The 25,475-nt window shown below is 29.7% G+C and overlaps 1 protein-coding gene across 1 annotated transcript in view; it reads left to right on the forward strand.

The window, feature by feature from the left end:
* The window catches only part of LOC142322365 (pikachurin-like), a 662,400-nt gene that overhangs the window by 609,016 nt on the left and 27,909 nt on the right, over positions 1-25,475 (forward strand). The window lies entirely within an intron of this gene.

Genomic DNA, 25,475 nt, shown 5'->3' on the forward strand with positions numbered 1-25,475 from the left:
AGGTTCTTTAGTCGGTTTTATTTTTATGAAAACGTTTATTTTTATTTTTTCACGTAAAGTTTTTACGTTAGATCTTTTAATAACAAGATTTTATATTCCTAATTCTATTCAAAGAAATGTCGATTTTTGTGTACAACAAAAATTGTGTTCCTGGAAGCTTCAAAATTTACAGATTATTTTTAAAAACAAAATATTGAATACATTTTTCTGAACTAAAAATAAATATTTTAGTTTATTTTTGTCGTACTGGTTATTTATCAAAGAGAATGAAAACAGTTTCAATTTTCCATAGTGTTAAGTCGGTTAATTCTACCAAAATTTTCATTTCATTACATCCTCTGAAGCAATACCTGACAGTGGTCCCGGAGGCTAAAAAAAAGTCGATTAATTCTGCATTTTCGCGGGGAGGTCCCGGATTCGAATCCCGATCAGGAATGGCGTCTTTTCATTCGCTACCAATTTCACCGAAATAACGACTAAAGCTGTTGATACCCGCTCTTTCATAACAAAAAAATAAATATTAAAGATTCTGCATTTTTTTAAATTGTTCAAATTTTATCTAAAATTTAATTTATTAAATTTGATATCTTTGAATATAAAAATTCTAAATTAGTATTAAAAACGTTTAATATCATTTCAAGTTTGTCATTTTTTATTCAGTCCTTATTGAATTTATTTCAAATTCAGTTGAGAAAAAATTTTATAAACGTAAGTTAATTTTTTTTATTAAAACATTGCAAAACTGAGGAATTTGTTAAATCGTGTTTCTTTCCAACAAGGTTAGGAAGTTAAACATTCCCAGATCTGCATACAAGGTAATTTGATTTAAAAGCAATATCACTTTCACTAGTTTCCTTTGTCTTTATACTTTTCCTTTGTTTTTATTCTTTATTGTAAGCACACTTCCTTTAACAGTAAAAGATTATGATGTAGAAATAAGTAATTGAAATATTCCTGCAATTTTAAAGGCAGTAAAAAATATATACTAAAATTATGACAAAACTTACTAACGTACTTTTCTATTTTAAAAATATGGGACTCAGAAAAGTTTCTAGTTTGTTATTTTCTATATTTACTATCTGTTATAATATACAAACATTTTGTTTTATTGTTACTTCTTACAGTATAAATATACGATTAAAATAGTAATGTAATTTATAATAATATATTTTCATCTAGTAATAATTTATCTCCTTAAAATAATTTAACTTATTCTTCTGTTACTTTAGTGTTTATAATATTAACTAATAATACATTTTATTAAAAATTATTTTAATTTAATAATCTCTACAACCTACGTTGTAAGATGGCTAGTAAAGTATTGTTTGCTTTCGATGCCTTATAAAAACTACCCTTTTGTTGATTTAACTCTTTTAGCTTCTTGCTGAAACATTCACTAACCACGCTGGGAAAAGTGGTTTCTAAATGGCATTACAACTTATTAACATTCACTTCGGTGCCAAAACTTTCATACACAGTACAAGTGTACTGTGTATGAAAGTTTTCCTGTTACTGTTGTCCTGGTACTGTTGTATGAAAGTCATAGTCTCTCTTTACCTTCTGTCGACGTAAAACCAAAATCCAAACAGCCGCCTTCATTTTTTTTATTTTTCACACTCTTACCACCACTGTGCAAAGAGAGCAAAATGATTTCTTAATTTTTTTCACTCTTGATCATTTTGCTGTTTAGTAAAAACGGATTCATTTTTTAAAATGTATACGGAAAAGTTATTTCAAAAACTTACTTGATTTGTTCATAATAATATTCAGTTGATATAATTTGCGAAAACTATTTCTTCACTAAAAACGGGCAAAACCAACATCTATTTATTTATATACGAATATGAAGTACCAGAAAATTTAAGAAACTACAAAAACAATCGATATACTGCGTTGCGTCAACTAGTAATCTTTCCCAGAGGTTTCCGTAAAGTAACTAAGTGGTTTGCATCAGCTTCGCTAGAAGTCGCATCCTTTGACATTGAATTGAAAATGGAAATAGAATTATGAAAATTATGTAATATTTCGTGCCCCCCCCCCCCCACCGTTAAAAAGTCTGGCTCCCCGGGAAGCCGACACGCATACTTTGGGAACCACTAATGTATATAATAAATATGCATTCATCAACGATAATATTTACAAAAAAGAATATAGAAATAGCACCCGTCTAGTTAATGAGGGGTAACACTCTGGGATCTCGCCAATAGATATACTAATCATCATATTGGAACAGAACTGTAAAAAAACCATTCAAAACCTTACACACATAAGTCGTTCCACATATTAGAAAGAAAATTTACTACGAAATTTAACTTCACCAGTCATAAACAGACAAAGTACTATAATGTTCATTTAAACAGGACATCGCTTTATCAGTCAATTATTAAAAACTTAAAACTCATTTACTTAATTGAAAATAAGATAACTTAATTGTTAGAGAAGATAACGATAAAAAATAAATTTACGGAAAATTAACGTAAAATTATGCGTTTAATAGTAAACGAAGTTTGAGAAATTTGTTTGTGAGAATATTGAGAAAAGTTTGCTGCTTCATTTTAGTGGGAGAACGGCTTCAAAAACAAACGCTTAAATATGGAGTAAAACGTAAAATAGTAACCAATAAGAGAAAGGCTGAAAATAACGGATAATAAGATGACAGCTATTTATAAAAATTATTTTAGGTATTTTTTTTTTTTTTTTTTTTTTTTTTTTTTAAGGATTTAGGGTGAGGGAGAATGTGTGATCCTATGCAAAAGAAGCATAATAGCGTTGGAAGTGGTAATATGCTACTGCTACGATCACCTTCTTCACACCAAAAGAGGATGAAGGTACAAAGAGCGCTATGTAGTTATTTATGATGCGAGAACTGAAAAACTGTCTGAAATGTCCAAGGAAGAATACGCGGTACTCAAGATTGAGTCTTGAGTGAAGGGGATATCATGTGTTTAGTTTCAGCAGCGGTGCCTAGGCGATGGAAACTTCCCCTTCACACTTTTTTTCTTACATCCCCACCTCGTCTATGATTTACAGTGGCTGTCATTTTGAAAAGTAAAGTTTCATTTAAAACACTAATCATATATTAAAAAATTCTGAAACTGCATTTAGCCATTATTACATCGCTAACATACAAACAAACAAATAAATGCCAAAAGTTCCAGTTAAAATAAGTTAGTAATAATTCTTCCTTTAGTCAAATAACCGCGTGTCCGCATCATTGATTCATTAACATTTAAAAAGTTTTTCAATACGTAGTGTAGCTTTGTTGATTTAGGGTCCATTGGAAACCCACCAGGTTGGTCTAGTGGTAAACGCGTCTTCCCAAATCAGCTGATTTGGAAATCGAGAGTTCCAGCGTTCAAGTCCTAGTAAAGCAAAGTTACTTTTATTCGGATTTGAATACTAAATCGTGGATACCGGTGTTCTTTGTGGTTGGGTTTTAATTAACCACACATCTCAGATATAGTCGATGAGTTTGCACAAAACTACACTTCATATGCATTCATACATATCATCCTCTGAAGTAATACCTAAACGGTAATTCGAAGGCTAAGCAGCAAAACAAAAGAAAAGGGTCTATAGGAAGCTTTACCTGCTATTCGAGCAGTGAATGCATCTTTAGTCATTAAATATTTAATTACCAGGACAGAATGTATGATAAACTGGAGAACAGAACGGATATCAGTTATCGTTAAAATATAATAAACCGTCTATCTTCCGAACGAGAAAATTTCTTTGGAACGAAATTTCAAATGAAAGTACCTGCGTTACTGATACAGTCTCATGTCATACATACCCCGAAAAAAACGGGATGTATTTCTAGACCGTCAAGTTGATTTAGTGTTAGATCAAGTATTGAAAATAACAATAATCAAAAATATTGTAACGTTAGAGAATCTGAATAGAAAATAACACATTAACAGACCAAAAAATACATTATACTTATTGAGTTATAAGAGTACGTAATGAAACGATTTTTTTTTTTTTTAGTAAATCTATAAAAAATCGTAATAAATATAGCCTAACTTAAATATGTAACTGTTCGGAAAGAAATCGGAAACATTTGCTCCCCAACTTGGAAATCGTGTAATAATCGGAAAAAATTATGAAAATTTATGTATGTATTATACAGTCCCACAAAACAAAAACATTGAATATCTCTAGATCGGCTAATATGTAAATGATGCTTAGAGGACTCGACTCTACAATTACTTCTTTTGAGCTTAAATAGAAGTAGTTTGAAGGTTTATACATTCGGACGGATTTTGCGAGCGAAGCGAGTAAATGTATAACAGCTACTGGTAAGGATGTAGGTTTATTTCATCTGTTTCCTTAAAATATATTTTAATAAAAACTGTTAAACAATTTATTTTTTAAATAAATCCAAACTTTATATTTTGATGAAAATATGTAATTATAAAAGTTACGTAATTACTTAGAATTGTATGCAGTAATAATTACGAAAGACTTGAACAAACTAATTACTACGGTTACCCCCTCTCCACACTTCTTTAATAGCTTTGCAAAATCTTATATAAGTTTTTTTTTCCTCCATCCTAATGTAAAGTTTTAATTTTATCTTAAGGTATTTAATATTCATAGAATGTTTATATTTTAATTTTACTTTGTTTTGTGACTAAAATTATTTTGATGTAAATTCATTTTCTTTTCTTAACGCTGTGTTACATAATTCATTCTGTAAACTAAATTTTTCTGCCGAATAATGAACGGAAAAAGTAATTTAAAATAATAATAAATAAATTTATATAGGAACTGAAATACAAAATATAATTGTAAAATACCATTTAAATTTTCATTTTAAAAAAATATTTTTAATAAAAAAAGTATGCGTGCTTATATATATACAAATTTGGTATCCGAGGTTCCAATTCCTTAAATCTAACTTGAAAAATACTGACATTTTTAAAAAAATTGAAGAGAAAATAGACGTCTTTCTTACAACCCATATCCAAGGTACGGTGGATTTAATAATATTTAATAATTTTTCATGGGGCTCTCAATCAGTTTTTCCCTATCAATTTTTTTCTATTATATTTTTCTACGCACAACATGAAAACTGCTGAACTGACTAATAAAACGTTCAATGGGTTTTTCAAAATTTGTTCTACAATAAACTACAACTCATGAATTCTTTAGGTCTTTATAAATAAAAATCTATTAATACTTGAAAATTTTATTTTCAAGTATTAATAGATTTACCGCCGCAAATGACCGACCGTTAACCGCCACAAATGAGGAAAACATTGAGCGTGCACGTGACATGGTTTTCTTAGACAGACGAGAAAACTATCGGTGAAGTGGCACATCGTCTGCAAATTAGTCACGGTTCTGCCTACGAAATCATCCACAACAGACTTGGTTTCATAAATTCTGTGCAAGATGGGTCCCAAAACAACTCACACAGTCGCATAAACAAACGCGCTTGGACATCTGCCAAAAACATTTGGATCGCTATGGTAACGAACGGAACATCTTCTTAGACAGAGACATTAGTGGTGACGAAACATGCATCCATCATTACGAGCTGGAGAGTAAACGGCAGAGTATGAAATGGAAACATCCAAATTTGCCCTTCCAAAAAAAGGTTTAAGACCCAACCATCCGCAGAAAAACTGATGCTTACGGTTTTTGGGACTCACAAGGCCCAGTACTGGTTCATTATGAGGAAAGGGGCACGACAATAAACAGTACGCGTTACAGTGAGATGCTTACTACCAAGCTGAACCCTGCAATTCGAAGCAAACGCCGAGGACTGCTGTCGAAAGGTGTTGCGATGTTGTACGATAATGGCCGTCCACATACTGCTGAAACGCTCCAGAAACTTAAATTTTAAGTACTGGCTCATCCTCCGTATAGTCCTGATCTTGCCCCTTCTGACTACCACTTGATTGGTCCACTCAAAGAGGCATTAAGGGGCCATCGATTTACCTCGGATGAAACAGTGAAAGAAGCGGTGCATTCCTGGCTCGCAGCTCAACCAAAAACAATTTTTTTCTTGAGGACATCAGGAAGCTTGTGCAACGATGGACCAAGTGCAACGGGACTGTGTTGAAAAATGATGTAAATGTAAGTTTCCTACTTGTATTGAAATAAAATTTATACTACATTGCGGATAATAATTGACTTACCCTCGTAAACAATTCGAAATTGTCAGTCTCTCAGTATCATGATCGAGCCGCGAACACACGACAATATATATATATATATATATATATATATACAAGAAGAACACAAATTATTCAGCGCATTTTAGGGGTTAATAAGAAATGAACAAGGCACTGTAGCGCGCGTTTTTTTGTTTCAGACATTAATGTAGGTACTAGAGTTACTGATGACCTTGAATGAACACACCTTCTCTTTTCTTTATTTTTCCTGTTTAGCCTCCTGTAATTACCGTTCAGAAAATTCTTCAGAGGATGAATGAGGATATGTATGAGTATAAATGAAGTGTAGTCTTGTACAGTCTCAGTTTCAGTCGACCATTCCTTAAAATTGTGGTTAATTGAAATCCAACCACCAAAGAACACCGGTATCCACGATCTAGTATTCAAATCCATGTAAAAATAACTGACTTTTACTAGGACTTGAACGCTGGAACTCTCGACTTCCAAATCAGCTGATTTGGGAAGACGCGTTCACCACTAAACCAAACCGATGGGTTTGAATGAACACACCGGTGCGATGTAATGATACGGAGGATCGTCGGTTAAACATTGATTACCGTGAAGGAGTACGCGTACCGTATGCGTACTATGGTTACATGAAAGCAGATCTGTTATTACTGTTCGTAGACGTTTTCGTTCAGAGTACGGCCTTGATCTTCCTAAAAAAGACTTTATTAGATTCTGGTATCCGTAGTTTAATGATAAAGGAAGTGCAGGACACATAAAAAGTGGTGACAGACTTCCCGTCTCCGAGGAAATTGGAGATCAAAGACAGAAACTTTTCATAGAACTTGGATAAACCGACTCGTGGGAGTTTAGAACTGGGAATACCGTAATCTGAAACTGTGAAGGTTCTACCCAAGAGCCTAAAACTTCATGAATAGAAAATTCAACTGATGCATGTAATTGAAGATGACAATAAATCACGCCTACAATTTTGCCGTTGACATTCTTGGAAAATGAACGAAGAATTTTTAGAAAAAGTAATCTCCTCTGACGAACCACTTTCCTTGTTTTTGGTCACGTTAACCTCGTAATTGTCGGATTTATTGTTGCGAGAACCCTCATGCCGTTCGACAAACACAACGGGATAGCCCGAAAATTAACGTTTGGGTGCATTGACTACTTATGAAGTCATCAGACCATTCTTCGCCGTGCCAACTACTAGCGCTAATTATCTATGCATGTTACTGAAGTTTGGAGTACCCCAAATTGAATATCGGCAACCCAACGTTTCCTTCCAACAATACGGCGCACCATCACACTGGGATTTACATGTTAGTAAATCTGACTTTATGCCACTCGATTTCTTTCTTTGGGGATTTGTCAAAGACAGACTGTATGGAATGATGGTTGTTGACATCAATAAACTAAAAAGAAAAATCGAAAGTGTAATTAATAGTAAGACTCTAGATATTCTTCGCGTAATGCGTAGCATGAAATGGAATATCGTCTAGACAAATTACGCGCCACAAAAGGAGGTGCTCATGTAGAATTTGTTTGAAGTTAATAAGTGTTGTAAACAAAACTGTCTGAAATGCTCGTTCAACACTAAAGCATTCAAGTACATTGCTTTGTTACTTTTTTATTAACACTTAAAATGCGCTGAATAATTTATTATCATTCTGTATACAACTTTTCAAAGACGTTAATAAAGTCTAGATTTTTTTTTAAATATATACATATTTTTTTTTTTTAATTTAAAAATTGTAATATGAAAAGTGCATAAACATAAATACGATCCATGATCGTGTAGTCACGTTATTAGTTGAATGTTTCGTGTGATAAGATATAACATGTATTGTTTGTGTGTGTGTATGTACGCGTGCGCGTATATATTATGCCGTATATTGCGTGCATGAATTAGAAATACTCAAACGTGGCATGCCATGTTGTTGACAGTAGCGTGCTATATGCTGATCAGTTAGGTTACTGATAAAAAAAATATATGAAACTGATTGTATGTTTTCCATTCTAATGGAAATTTTTATTGAGAAGAGAAACAGTGAAGAAAGAAGGGTGAAGAGAAAGTGAGAGAGGGATTATAAAATGTATTACAAACTGATGTCTCTGCTATTAAAAAAAAAAGTTGGGAACATAGATATTAAATGCAAATTACGTTTTTTTTACGATTAAATTCTTTTTGTCAAATCAATAAAATAATAATGCATACTACCTTTTCCTATTATTGAATTTTTATTTATGTATTTTATTTTATTTATTTTTTTAATATTGCCTAAATAATTAATTACACAGTGTTTTTCATTTAAACGGAGCTACAATCCTGCAACAACTGCAACTTAATTATGGATGAATCAAATTAAGGAACTAGTAAAAAAAAAAAATAAAATTCTCTTTATTTAATTTACTGATGTCAATTGAAATTTCTGAACTTCTGTATGGCATTTAAAAATTTTTCTTCTTCTTCTTCTTCAAGTGGCATCTCCTTCAAAGAGATTTGCAATCATCATCGCTATTTTGACCTTTGAGTAGACAGCTCGAAACAGTTCAGTGGACGTTATGCTGAACCATTCCCTCAGATTGCGCAGACATGAAATTCTGTGCCTCCCAACGTTACATTTGCCCGCTATCTTCCCCTGTATGATCAACTGGAGCAACTCGAACTTCTCTCTCCTCGTTATTTGACCTAGATATTTTAATTTCCCTGCTTGTACTGCAGATGTAACCTCAAGTTGTTTATTTATACTCTCCAGTACCTTGATGTTTGATACCTTATCCTTCCAAGATATTCTTAGCATGTGTCTAAAAAAAATTATTAATATAATTATGATCTTACTTTATTATTACTTATTTATAATTCTCATTTATTATCTTATCAAAACAAAAATAATTTTAAAAATTTGGTTTTCGCTGAACTTCTACCAGTTTTAAAATTAGCATAAACTCAATCTTGTGCTGAAATACTCTTTATTAAGCTGTATAAATATATCTGCAATGAAAATATTTTGGGTTATTTAAAATAAAAGAATTAATCCTTAAAAGTATTTAGTAAATAAAAAGTAATTTATGCCTACCACTGAAGATTGAAAAAGTACATCTACTCTGTAGATGTACTTTTTCAGTAGTGAAGATTGAAAAAGTACATCTACTCTGTAGATGTACTTTTTCAATCTTCACTACTTGTACTTTTACTTCTAGAAGTACAAGTACTTCTGTACTTGTACTTCTGTAGACGCACTTTTACTACTTGTAATCAGTACTCTGATTACAATTTGTTAGAGAAAAGTAATTTCCAATAGATAATTTGAAATAATGAAATGTTAGTAGTGTAATTTGAGATAATAAGTGGTAAATGTAAATCAAATCAATCATTACGGATGAAGATTTATTGCCCTTAACATTCTGACAAGATTTAAAAAGTTTTTCCATTCTGATAACAGCTTATTTAGAACAAAATAATTTCAAGAATGTGGTGTAGGAAAAAATAAATACACAACTTTTTAAGGTAGATATATATATTATCTGACCCTCTAAAACATAAAAGATTATGCTAACCTCATTCATAAAAAGAACATTAATTTTTTTTAATATATGCGCGCACACACAAATTCAAGTTGTTGGGTCAAAACAATTAAAAGATAGACAAATGTATAAAAATCAAATTTTTAGGGTCAGGGTTTTATAAAATATAACCATTTTTTTATTTTTAATGGTATATCGAATGATGTTATTCTATGATAATTAAGAAAATGAGGAGCTGGTTACCCAAAATCTTCTTCATTGATTCTAATCTAACATACCACTTCGTAACAGCACATTACTGAAATGTAGTTAATATTTAGTAGTAGAATTGACATCTCACTCTGTCAACCATTGCAAGTGACTACAGAATGAAAATCATTGATTTCTCTAGCATATGAAGAGGAAACGATTGTTTGTATGTTTGCAAAATTCTCAGGAATTGATAAACTAATCACTACCAAATTTTAACAGTAGCTTTATTATGTAATCCGGAGGGTCATAGACTAATATTAAGATGAAAAATAATTTATTATTATGTGTAAATAAAGTAAATAATCCGTTAGGTGCCGCTAAATTCTCATATACCTTTCTTATGGCTAGCCGCTCCCAAGTTATTTTTCAATAGACGTCTTATTGAAATTGAAGACAAGGTTGTAACTCTTCGTGAAAAGTAATTTTGTGATTTCGGCTTATTAATACCAGTTAGTAATGAATAAAATAACGAAAACCTCAATGATATAATGTTCCGAAATTCTTTTAATATCAAGAGTACATAAATATTAACCTTTCTAGATTAGTACCAGATCAGCGCCAAGCATACGATTCCATCGTCCACAATTCATAGCAACAGAAAAAAAAAGTTTTTGGTGCTCCTGAAGCCACTAGGAAAATCTTCATGATTAATTTAAACCCAACCACCGAAGAACACCATTATACATGATCTAGTATTTAAATCCGTATAAAAGTAACTGCCTTTACTAGGAATTGGACCTTAGAACTCTTGACTGTAGAATCATTTATCTGATATTCTATTAATATCTAAATTTAAACTGATAAAGTACATACTATTAAAAATTACATATATGAAATTATTTTTTGGTCATTTGAGTGCCACAACTATTTTTAGAATTTTTTTGGAATTTTTCTTAGACATGTAGGTTGAACATTTTTTACACTTACTTTTAGAATTCAGAAAGGTAAGATATAGAAAAATTTCCCCAGTCAGCACCTTTGAGTTATCAAATAAACTAATGAAAATTCACCAAAAAAGAGACTCACTTTTTAACCATTCTACTACTTCTGACAGAATTGGAAAACATACAAAAACAATGAAACAAAACACATACAAATGGACAAATGAATGGATATTGTAATTTAGTAGAGTTTAATACATTTAGTTGAAAAATTGAAGAGAAATGTTGATGAAGAATTCAATTGTTATATTATTTTGAAAACTAGTGCATTGCAGCATTGTTCCCAGTGTGAATATTTCTGTTTACACATGGGACTGTATCATTTGGGAAACTAAATTTCCCTTTTTTTGTTAAATAAATTACGTAATCCAGGTCAGTAGCATATCACATCATCTAAAGGTTCAGTAAATAAAATAAAAATTCTCTCAATACCATATATTTGGTTGACTAAACACATAAAATGACATTCAATTAACATTACTCTATGAAAAATCAGTAAGCAATTAAAACTGTTAAATAGCAACTTGACAAACATTTTATGTAAAAACTATAATTTCTGTTAAATTAAAAATTTCAGAAAAAAAATTAAAAGCAGTTTTTATATAAATATAATTATTTTTCTTCCACCTGACTGGTTAAATGAGTACTTGCATTAAATATTGCACATACTGCAATCCTGTTTTACAGTTAATAATGTTGCACAGCACAACATCTATTGACATTACTGTTACGTTTTTACTGTTAATAATAAATATACTCATATCTCATATATTTTTAAAAGGTTTTTGCACTACTGATGCCAATAACTATATAATTTCTGTTAGAAATATCACTCTTTTTAAAAATTTAAAAGAGCAAATATTATTTTATTAAAAATTATCAAAAAATAATACCTTAATATTTGTAAACCAATAAATAGATTGTTAATGAAGTATGTAGAAAAATGTTAAAAAATTTAAATTATATTGGGGCCATATTTTTAACATTTTTTATTTGCATCATTATAAATTTAAGAAAACTTTTAAATGACATTAGCAATATCATTTATTTCTTTGCCAGTGACTAATTTTAAATAATAAAACAGGCAAAATAATACTAATTAACAATTGGCAATTGTGTTTTTGTCCATTGTAAATGGCTTTTTTTCTCTTTGCTTTTAATGTATAGTGTGCATAACAGTAGTAGGCTTAACATATTTTTTTGGGTCCAACCCAGGACATATTTTTTAAATTACTTAAAAGACTTAACAGTTCACTGAAACATTAAACATTATTTATTCAGTTGTTTTTTTCACTAGACATGACTTTTTTTCAGAAATGGTTTGTTTTAATTAAATCATAAAATTCACAACAAGAAAGTTCTGAATTAATTTTAACATTTAACAGATATTTAACGGTAGATACTGAAAGTCTACCTCTTTCTACAGACCAAATAGTCCCTGTAATTGAAAAAACTCTCGCAACTGGAACAGATGTCCCAGGCAAAGACATCGCAAACTCAACCATTTTAGAAATATTGCAACATGAAATATCAGTCTTTTGAAACACCTTCAAAATTGTTTTCCACTTCTCTTCAATAGTATCTGGTACTTTTTCAGAACTTGAACCACAACCTACCCTTTGGTTTTGAATTACCTGGTTCAACAATGTACATTCATTAAATAGATCATCAATATTTATGAAATCTTTTATAATTTAATTAACAACGTGTGTACTCTCTTCAAAATCAGATCAGGCAATTTCAGTTTGTAAATTTATCTACTGAAACTTACTAACTTTATCAAAATTTGTTCTCCGTAACTCTAAATATTGGATACTAGAATTATAAAAATTGTTTACTCTTGAGAAGAATTTTTTTCCTAAACATCATTATTTTCTTTTAGAGTGCATAGCAGTTCTTTGGCAGAAGATGGTATAAATTTGTGGATTTTGCTTTCCTGAAGTTGACAAATTAATTCAGAATATGTTTGAAATGCTTCTGTTGCTGTGATAGAATTAGCTTCCAATTTCAGAACTACATTATTAAATAACTATAGAGTACCATATAAAAATTTAAAAAACAGTTCACTTCTAGATTTAAAAAAAAATCAAATAATAATTCTGGGCATTTGTCACAAGATAAGAAAGAAGTATGATTTTAGGCCATAAAAATGGAAAGGATTCTTTCTATTGCAGGTAACAAACTAAGGAAATTTGTGTTGCTATGAGATAATACTTTTTTATAATCTGTTCCCTCAAATTCACAGAACTCTTTAAGTTTCATTACTCTTACTGTATGTATGTGAAAATAATTATAAATTTTTATAACAATAACTTCTATGTCCAGGGGTAGAGAATCACATGCTGATTGTACTGAATTATGTACAGTGTGGGCTGAACATCAAGCAATTCCTTAAACAGGTCTATCTTTTTTTTTAACCTCCGGGAATAACGTTAGGTATTTACTTCAGAGGATGAGATGAATGACAATTTTCGTAGCGTGTGAAAATGCCATGCCTGACTGGGAGATTCAAACCCAGGACCTTCGGATGAAAGGCCGAGACACTACCACTCATGCCATGGAGGCCAGCAAAATAGGTCTATCTAAATCATTTGAACTTTTCTGAACACATTTTCATCCCCTTTTCTCTTCACATCACCAAAGTTACTGTTAGTGTTATCAATAGTATAACAAATCAACTTTTCTTCAAGTTTGTATTTTTTCACACACTGCAAAAGATACTGAGTCAAAATTTGAACAGTTTCACCTGACATTTCATCAAAATTTAAAAGTTTAACTTGAATTCCCACCTCCAAAGTGACATATCTTACAACAATCGGAATAAGTTTTACTTCACTTCTGTTTGAGCTATCCTCGTTACGTTTTTACGTAATTAATGTTTTCCAAAGAAAGCAACACATTATTAAATATAAATAACAAAATAATATTAACAATAATAGCCACGGTTTTGGTTCTAGCAGATGAAAATTTTGGGTCATATAACTTTTTAACCAGTTTAGATGTGCAGTCTGATGTTTTGAAACTGTGTTCGTGTCTAGCAGTGTGGGATGAAAATGTAGCTTCTTTAGCAGCACACTCCAGATCACTGTTATTGTTATTCCCATCATGGCTTTAAAAAAATCTCTTATGTTTGCTGAAGCAGTAGCATTAATAGCACTTCTATGTTTAGCTGTTTTCACATGATCTTCAATATCACCCTTTCCTTTATATACAACAGAAAATGCTCCAGTACATAGTGTGCAATAAACACGTTCACTGTTACTGTCATTACACAATTTCAAAAATTTGTATCCCTGTTGTAGGTTAACATTGAAGACACACTTTCTTTTGCCCATTCCTAAATGATGAGACCAAAAACAAATAGAGATAAAACAATCAAAAACATATAGACGAGTTACTTTACACACAAAAGCAACATAAACACATTGCCCTTGTTGTGTTACCAAATGACTAAGCAAAACGTTGCGGCAAAACCGGTAGCCATGCCTCTGTCAGCACTTGCTTCAAGGTCAGCTGAGAGATGCATGACCATAAGAGAATGGTTGAACGCAAACACAATGTTGAATATAAAAAATCCTTGTCATTCATAAAATTCTCAAACCCCAGACATTTTTGCAACCCCAGACAGGGGTATAATGGTTTTATATACTAAAATTACTTCTAAAAAACCAGTACTGTCCAGGCTAGACCCGGACTTATTAGCCTAGATAAGAGGATAACAATCACAGTTTTTTGAAAGAATGATATCTGATTTATGATTCGAGTTCTTGTTACGAATAAAGTAAACATAACACTGGAAAAGCTAAATATCTAATAAAGTTGGTGGTTTTTGCTAGCTGAAATATGAGTACTTTAATATAGTCTTATGTTTTTCAGAAAAAAATATTACTGTAGCAAGGTATTCTTATTATTTTTCAGAATGGCTAGATAATTTTTAGAAATAGCCTGACTTTAATGTCAGTTAGCTTGTAACCATTTGGTTGTGGTTCCAATAGACTATACCTAATTCAGTTAGCTTATAGTGTTCAAGTAAACAAACTGCTTGTACAAGTGTTCAGGCAGCCGATTCACAAGCAACTCCTGTAAATCCTGATGCATATTAAAGAAACTATGCGATGTTAATATTCAGTAACCACATGCTCTTATATTTTACAGAAATTATGCATATATTTTAAATTTTAATAAATTAAGACATATTAAATGATCAATAAATATTACCTTATCTTGTTCGACACATCCATGAGTATTTTATTCATTAAAATTGTTTATTGCTGCATAGTTTCCTTGAGTTTTTTAGAATTATGAAATGGTCAATTGTCCACTGCCAGTAAAAGTTGACTAATATCTTAGATTAAATTTCTGTGACAAACAAATAATAAATTCAATTCAGTTTTAATCATCTGAATGCGAAAAATCCGTAGTCCTGTCAGTATCAAGAGATACAATGAGTGGCCCAATTTTGTTTTGTATTATATTATCCAATTCCCAATAATTTGGTTCTGCAAATTATTGTTTTATACAGTTTTTCCATTCCTGCTAGCCTGTTTTATAAATGGCTTTTAAGCAGAGATTTTTAACATAAGATATTTTAAAAGTAATATATTCTGACATTACATAACTTTTAATTTATGCCCAAATTAATTTAGTTGGGTTGAGTTTACAATGATAGGTAATCGAAGCATAGTTTTGATCTTGTTAACTCTTGAATTTCATATACATTATTAAAATTACTTCTAATATGTGAAAACCTTTGCAGTAATTGGACCTTATTCATCCTCTTCAAAAATTACTCCTTTTGAACTAAACCATACTTTGATATCATTCTTTTTCCAAGACACAACAGGAATTGTTTCCGTTTTACATGAATGATAAGGGACATTGTCTAAGATAATAACTAAATTATGTTCCAGAAGTGGTAACACATGAAAAGATCAAGGGTTTTAATAGAACTGAAAAGACATAACATTATATAAACATCTGATTACATGATTACTATCTAATTACATGGTGACTAAAATATGAGTAATGATGATAGTGTGTTTATTAGATATGGCCACACTGTGAATCGGCATTGATACATGGGGCGTGATTCAGCAGAATCATGACTAACTCACTCACACAAACGCAACATTTCTTTATCCTTCACTCTATAAACTAATTGAATATAGTATTCTGGCAGTTACATCACACATTTTAATCTTATATTTTAAACCAACATCAATGTTTCTTTAATAAAAATTATAATATAATTGCTGGAATTTGTTCTTTGGATGATTATGCAATATTAATGACAACATAAAATCAAATAAATAATCATGACATTAGAACATTTGACATGGCATTTGGTTAAAGTTTCTAAATTAAAGTATTGGTGCAGATTATCATCAGTTTTTTTAAACTTGTTCTAGTTCTAAATTATAATTACCAACCAGTAATAATATTGTAATTTAATAAGCATAAGAACTAAATGAAATCTAAGAAGATTCATTTTATTATATAATTATTTATATGTAAAATAAAATTTGCGCATCTATTCATAAGTATGAAAACTTCTCATCTAATTTGCTCTAAATTTGAAACTTTTATGACTAAATACCAAAAGATTGATTAAACAAAAATATGTTAAAAGAACTAAATAGAAAGTACCAAGAAAAAATGTTGATGATTAAAAAGGTTTGTTCAGAATGGGACTTGGTAAACAGTAAGAGTACTACAGACAAAAATTTTCATTAATAAAAATTAGGAAAAAAGTTTCTTCTAGAAATCTTTTGACATACACATTTATCAATTTAGCAATTAAGGCAAGGAAGACAATTAAAGTTTTAATTTTATCTTTATTATCGTTTTTTTTTTTTTTAAATCATATTATTTTAATCACTGCTTACATATAAACTATAAAATTAGACATATATATATATATATATATATATATATATATATATATATATATATATATATATATATTATAGAGAAACTTTTAAAATAAGTTCCTTCTCTTCAATTCCATTTGAATATTTTTTTTTATATCTTCCAATTATTTTCAAAGACAACTAAACAAACAAACTGAAAGCACTAATATAAATAGATTAATGCTCAGACACAGGTAACATGCAATAGTGAAAATCTCACTTCTTAACACAACACTTACATTTTATAAAAATGTTACACATTATAAAAATATTTAGTTTTACAAAAATGCATATGAATTCTTCACAAAACAAAAAATTGTGTATTAATTCTTTACAAGCAATTCAATTTTCACATTATTATTAGTACTTTGTGAAGATAATACTTACAATTTGTAATTAAAAACTTTTGGATTGCATTCCACAAAGTTCTTTAAAAAATATAATTTTAAATTTACATACAAGAAAGGAAATAATTTGTCTTTGTAACTTATTTGGTATCATATACCACAGGTTCTAGTTTTGGTTGTACGCTTGACTAATGTCACCTCACTAATAAAAATGATTCATATAAAAGCAAATGTTTGCTTATAAAACACTAGTATTGCCTATTTAAAAAAATTAATAAATTATCAATTTAATAATAGCAAAATGAAATTAGATAACAGTTTTTTTTTGCAATGAAGTAAGAGAAATTTTTTCTTTACTGAAACTTTAATTGAAAATTGTTGCACCGAACAGAAGAATTGTTTACATTTAGATTTTAGTTACTTTCATACATGACAAAACATTATTATTTTTTAAATAATATATTAATAAAATATTTTTTTAGATTATTAATATTCATGTTCAAATTACATGGAAATCTTTCTTTCAAAGATTTTTTTCAGAGAAAATTATTCAGCACCTTAATCAATAGTTCAATAGTTCTGTAACACAGTGTGAATAATTCCAAGAAATTGCATAATCAGATTAAAAAAAAAATCTTCTTAAGAACAATTTCCACATAAATTGAGCATCAATCATTATTATAAGTACAGTATTAAACTTCAGTTTATAGAGTATACTTCTATATTCTTCTGGCCTCATTTTCATAAAACACAATCTCCTCCTACAATCCCCCCCCCCCTACTAGCAGCAGTGAATTATTAGCAAATCCACACTGCTTACTATCCACAGGAAGGTATAATTTTAAAAAAATTCCAATCAGAAAAAACCAAAGCAAACACATTAATACAATAATCTTCAGACATCTCATAGTAAGTAACTTTCACACCGTGAAGACATCATTCTCTAAGATTATTTCCCTATTTTTAAAATTATGTTAGTAGTGTAATTTTTATAATTACTTTATCCTTAACTATGCAACCCAATAATGAAAGTTGTAAAATTATTGCAGGCACCAGGTCCAGAAATGTACAGAAAAATTACCAAAAAGCATTAATGATGTCTTTTCCTAATCTCTATTGAGTATACCACAGATCAATTTGTTCCATTTCCCAGATTCAAATTGAACTGGTTTTGCTACGAAAAGTCATGTTAACTGCATAAATTTGTAAATTTATGCACCACACTTTCAAATATTTTACCAACCATAGACAGCAACATCAATGAAAGTGATCTTAATTAACAACTCAAAAAATACAAAATATTATAATTAAAAATAAATAATATCATAAAATTTATATATTTTAAAAATGTATAGTAACTTCTTATCAATTGTTGGAAAAAATAATGTCATATGAAAACAGTTTAGAATTATTAAAATGTACTCACTTTAAAATTAATAGAATTATTATTCCAGAAACCTTTCACAGCCAACTATCAACAAAATCCTTTAATGAACTACCAATAGAACTGCTGTTACAGATATCTACCTTAAAAAGTTAACAAAATATCAATACTGTATAGTGATAAAATATATTAAATTATTTATGTTGTTCATTAAGTATATTGTTTTCATCAAATTTAGATGTAAGGTAACATAAAGCTATTAACCACAACATGTAAATTTAATCACACATAACAAATAAAAACCAAAAATTCATCACTCTTGAACAATATTATGTATTAAACAAACTAACTTACTAATAAATTGATAACAATATTTTATTACATATTGATGGAGTTCGTTTACCTTTTCAAGATGTCATTAACTATAATATTGTATTACCATTGAAGGAGGTGTTAATTACTATTCACAATTCTGAAATATCTTTGGAGGAATAGTTTCATTGATATGAAAGAATTAAGTCACCCATGAGTTATAATAGTTAAAAATTGATTAAATTTGTTAGATTAGTTTGTTAAAGTTAGTTAACAAAGCAGTTAAGTTATTATTCAGATAATAATACCTTAATAATATAGTTAACAGTGATGAAGTAATCCCACTGATTTCCATTTTAATGTAATTTTTAAGTAATTGTTTTTTTTTTTTTTTTAGTGAAGTCAGATTCAATACAATGGTTACAATTAAATAATAAAAACAATAAAGTTATGAACGTAAAAGTGGTAAAGAAATCAAAATGAAATAATCACACTGATTTTAAGTAAAGTATTTTTAAAATATATAATACTGGAACAGTATTTCTTTTTTCATTAAATGAATTTCACATTAGTTCCTGCTGTGCATGTGGTATGTGTACACCTGTATTTGTATGAGCAGGTAGAACCTGGTGTAGGTGATTTTATTGGGCTTACACATTACTGGGGATTATGCTCAAAACCTATGGGAAAGGGGGCTTAGGTCGGTGTACACAAGTATGTGTGTATGTGTGTGCGGATAATGGATGAGCTCTGAGTAATGCTTCCCCTTTGTTCTGCCGCTTTATCGGACCAATAACCATTTATATTGCTCCACATACACACTGTACCATTCTACCTTTTCCCTATTCTCTACTTTTGTATTTTCCATTAGTTGTTGTTTCAATAGAGAGTTTACATAACCCTTCTTTATATTTTAAATAAATAGGTTAAACTGATTAAATAAAATTGATTGTATACTATTTAAACGTTATCGCATTTAATAACAACTTGGTTCACTAATCCCCAGGCAAATCTATAATGAAATTGAAAAATACCATATCAAATCTTTTAGCCGTATAATTTTTTGGGGAACTAATAATACTTTCAGAAAGTATGAATGGGGGATCAACTCTTTTATTTCTTTTATTTATCATACCTGATGTTACTTGAGTATCAGTTTTTAAACTAATATATTACTATAACTAATTCCATTAATACATATATAAAATAATTTCTTTATTTTAAATAATGTACTATTTAAAAAAATTATTACAGTATTAATATTGGATGCAGTAATAAACATTTTTAAATTTCAACATATTAATTTAATACTTCTTAATTAACTTTCATCCAATTATTTCTATTACTTCTTTCATTAAACAATTTATTTTATTTTTTATCATGATATATTATGTTTTCTGCATAATAAAATTATAATATTACATTTTGTAACAGTCTGTCAATTGTTAATAGTTAATTTTCCTATTGTAAAAAATTGTATTATTAAGAAAAGCCAATGAAAATGTCTTATAAAGTAAGTGTTATAAGTCATAATACATTTCTTTTATGTTTTTTCTGAAAAATATTTAATTAGATATGTTTTAACTTAGTTTTTTATTGACTTCATATGTAATAACTAATTTTAAAAAATACTCTACAGATTTTAAGATAAATTTAATAAGTAATTTTAAGTTTTTTTTTTTTAATATTTATTTACACCAAACTTAAATCCTGTATTTTAATTTTAAAATTTAAAAAAAAAACTTGTTGAGTATTATAAGAGATGAGCCTCATTAACCTCTTTTTTTAAATTTTCTAAGTAAAATTACACTTAAGATCACTAATATTGTCCAAATAATTACACCCACAGAAATATTCTTTGCCTTTTTTAAATATAGTATTCTATTTGTTTTTATTTTAATGAATTACAAAAAACTACTTTTAGAATTCTGTTAATATTTACAATTATTTTTCATATACTACATAAAGTAATTACAAAATATTTAGTAGTTCATGTTATATAAGCATACGTGTTTGTATCTTGCATATGCTGTATAAACTAATAAAAGGAAAGGAAAACACAATTAATATCTCTCTTCAATAACATTGTCTAAAATAGTACTTTTAACCTGATGTGGTATTAATCTTAAATAATATATTACATAGTGTTATATATATATATATATATATATATATATATATATATATATATATTATATATAATAAGTTTGGTGAATAAATTTAAGGAAAATTTTTGTTACTGTAACTGGAAAACAAAGAGCATTTCCAGATCCATATTTATGTGAATTTGTTTTTTATTTTGATCTTTGCATTACTGAACTATGTGTATTTTTTCATGGAATATTGTACTATTCCACCTTTTTTTAAAGTTTACACATGGATTAAGATTCAAATATACTTTTATCTTGTTAATTCTCCCACAGTAGATACACCAACCTCAAACTGTAATAATGATGTTTTTCAGAATTTGTTTGTCTTCCATTATGTAAGTCCCTGGATATTCTTGACTTTTATTATAGTTGTTAATATAATAGATCATTATGAACACTAATTATTAAATTTGTATTTCTCACAAGTTCTGTCTCCTTACACCCAACTGTTGTCGGGCTCAAATTAACAACACATTCAATGTTGGCAGGCTTAAAATTTAACACATCAAATGCATTGTGACTTCACAAATAAGAAATTATGCTACTCACAGATATTAATTATAAAAGTTGCATAATTTATTCCAAAAACTCATAAATTGTCTCATAACTTGTTCACTTATTCAGTCTTCCCTTATTATTTATTTTTATTCATATTTTGGTTTATTTTATTCTAATCTTTTTATTGTTTACTACATAAATGTATTTCAGTTTAGAGTTTGGCTTCAATTTTCTCCACTGAGTTTCATAATTTTTTTCTGCTGACAAAAAAAAAACAGTTGTACACCTGTAATTTTTCTTTGTAATCTTTTTTCTATGTTCACAAACAATTGTCTCTTTTTAATGTAATTTTAGTTTCACAAAGATTCTCATTAAAATAAAATAAATAATTACAAGTGGAAGAACAGTACACAATGGATAAATTAAAAACAATCCTGCAGTTGGGATCCCATTTGTAAGAACTTATATCCCACTTTTTTAAAATAAAAATTCGTTCAGATTCTCTGGATTAATATTATAAAAATATTGCAGTTAGAAAAACATAATAATAATAACCTTTTAATTCATAAATTTTGTCAGAATCTGTCATTTATTCAGGAAAGAATGAAAGTAATATAAAACATCAAATATATTCATACTGAAATCTGTTACTTGCTAGGCAGAAATACAAGTAATTAAAATGTTATCCAAATAAAAGATATCAATATCAATTCTTGTGTGAAGTCAATTAGTATATATTAAAACAGTGGATAGGAAATCTGCAATTAATTCCAATTACAGATTTCAATTAATATCAATCAGCTATCCTTTTTTTGCATTTGTAATCATAAATTACTTTTATTATATACCCATTTACCACCCTTCTGTTTAGTATAAAACAACAGTCAACACAACATGAAATCTGTCCTTGCTCCTCCCCATTTTAAAATAAATGATTCAGTTTTAGCACCAGAAAGGTACAAATCTACCAAAATCTTTCAGTATAGTAATAATTCCCCCCAGCCCAATTTGAGAAAGATAAATTCCAGTCTGAATTTTCAATATGAGAATCTTCAGACTGAAGAGTCCAGTCATGAATAAATCTTGAATTGTGGCATTTCTCACCAGTCTTTCAAATAATATATTCAATCGGTATTCTACCCCACACCAATCCTCTTCGATAAATTTTGAAACGTCAGCAGAAGTCTCTGAAGAAGCTTAACATAAGGCAAAAATCATCTCGAAACTGGGTAAATTTTTTTACAATTTTCACCTTTAAATATTACATGTAGTTGATTTTAAAAAATTATTTAAAAATTAAATTTAAAATTATTTAAAATTAAAATTGGTACATTTTAGATATCAAAATTCAAACACTGAGTAGCTTGAATAAGTCGGTCCTTAATGTTACAGACCATATCTTTAATTTTCCTTGAAATTGTGCTGTTTGACAAATGAATGTTCTTACAAGAGTTGCCTCGTTTTTAACCAAACCTGCAAGAATTTATTTTTCCCATTGCTGAAAGAATGAATGACTTACCTGTAATACGAGACATTCTGGTTTGAGAGATTGAAGTTTAATTTTGCATGACATTTTAAGATCACTTTCATTTTCTTCCACACCAGTAAATTGCTTAAATATGTTTTTTTTTCTATTGAAATATTATAGAAAATAAACATGAGCTTATATTTAAAGAGTAATGTTTTATTTCAAAACTTCATTGAAAAGAGATGAAACTTTGAGAGATATACACACATCTTCTTCTTCTTTGATCCCTAGCTGGCAACTGGAGGGGGCAGCTGGCCATGCAACCAATATGTTACTGTAGGTGCCATAGGATTCCAAACTTTGCTCATAACACTTTTCCATGCTTTACATCTATGGCGATGTTCCTGGCCTGGTCGAAGTCAATTCACTGATTTCTCAGGTCATTTTCAACTTGTTTTTTCCAAGTTTTCTTTGGTGCAGATCTTTGAATTTTCCACTGAGTAGAACGTTGCCTGCAGAGGAGTCTGTGCAACAAGCAATGCAGGTCCATCCAGCACACATGACCAAACCATTTCAGCCTACACGTTTGGATCTGCTCTTCAACTGTTAGTTGCAGCCCACATCTGGATCTGATGACTTCAATTTCGAATATGGTCATAAAGTGAGATCTGTATGATCTGGCACAGGCATCACATTTGGAAAAACTCTAGCCGGTTCAAGTTTGGAGGAGGGTCCAAGTTTCTGATTCATAGCGGAGAATTGGGATGATAAGTGTGTGGAAGAGGTAGAATTTTGTCTGGATGGTAATGTTTGCCCAATTCCGTAGGCACTATTTTAGTGAGGCAAAAGCTGTAGCTGCCTGGCCAATCCTGGGGTGGATTTCATCTGTAGATGCCACTTTCTTTTCTTGAACCAGTGATCTGAAATATTTGAATTCTTGGACTTGTTTGATCTGAGCTCCTCCAAGATAAACAATGAACTGTGAGCTGTCAGTTGTTAGTATCTTCGTTTTGTCAACACTGATCATCAGTCTGAAGGACTCTGCTGTACTAGAGTTATCATACAAAATATCTATGGCATCGGCATTACTGTTAGCAAATATGGTGCTGTCATCTATAAACAACAGGTCAGTTAGATAGTGATCCTTATCATATTGCACTCCATGCCTTCCTGCAAATGCTCTTCTCATTATAGCATCAATTACAATATTGGACAGCAGTGTAGAGATGACATTCCCCTGGTGAACTGCTTTTTGAATGGAAAATGCATCGGATAATTCGTTTCGGATTCGAACACAGCTGGATGACCCATTGTATGATGCTTGGAATAGGTGAATGTTTCCTGGGGTACATATTCGGCTTTCAGTGCATTCCACAGAGCAGGCCACTGGATGCAGTCGAATGCTGACTTAAAGTCAATAAACACAATCGGGCAATGCAAGCAACTCTTTTTTGCAGTCTTCAATAATTTCTCAGTAAACATATTGATTTACAGTCTGTCCTGTAGGCAAAAACTCCTTATGGACAATGCCATTGCTATCAAAGAAACAAATTAGCATTATTTTGATTTGATTCATGATGCTGCATCATGACAATGTACCTGTCACACTGCACTCTCAATTAATGAGTTTTTGGCAAAAAAAACATTCCTGTAGTTCCTCAACTTTATTCACCTGACTTAAGTCCCTGTGACTTTTTCCTGTTCCCGACTTTAAAAAAATACCTCAAAGGACACCATTTTGGAACAGCAGAATAATTTAAAAAATGTAACCAACCATCTGAAGGATATTCTGGTTTCTGAGTTCCAATACTTCTATGAAGAGTGGGAAAACCATTTGAAGTGTTGCATGGCTTCCCAAGAGAACTATTTTGAAGGTGATGGAGTCCATGTATAATTAAATTGTAAATAAAAAGTTTTTTTGAACCAGTCTCATTACTTTATTTACTAACCTCGTATATTGTTCAATATATGATTGATATTCTCTCCTATGTAAATAAAAAAGCAGTGACAATAATTTATATTAATAACATCACTTTCTGTGTCACGGTGCAATATGTCATTGTCTACCATCTGTCCAGTAAATAAAAGATTTAAATAGGACAATAAGTTGCAAATACAACAGTTGCACTTCCAACTATCAGGGTAATTCTAAAAATACTACCACCTGTAACAATCATGAAATTAATATTTTACTACTTACACATAATAGTTTTATTGAAAAGAATTAACATTTCGCTTTTAAACAAAACTTTTTTCTAACTTTTTTGATCAGTGTTTTAGTATATTAACGCAATATTTTAAACCATCAAAGTAATCTATAAGTATGTACAATCAAGTATGTACTTGATTGTGAGTAGAGCCAGATTTTAGTCTTTTTTGACTTATGATAGAGAAGGTAGCATTTTATTAGTTTTAGTATTGAAAAATTTATTTAGAAGCAACTAACAAATACTAAAATAAAATTGAATGCTTAAGAGATATGAAATAAAACCAAAAATCGTTCGTTGTGGCTCATTTTCATTATGTATTATCAATAGGGGCAGTTTTTG

This window comes from Lycorma delicatula, chromosome 3 (genome assembly GCF_047948215.1).
Source record: "Lycorma delicatula isolate Av1 chromosome 3, ASM4794821v1, whole genome shotgun sequence".
NCBI classification, from domain to species: domain Eukaryota; kingdom Metazoa; phylum Arthropoda; class Insecta; order Hemiptera; family Fulgoridae; genus Lycorma; species Lycorma delicatula.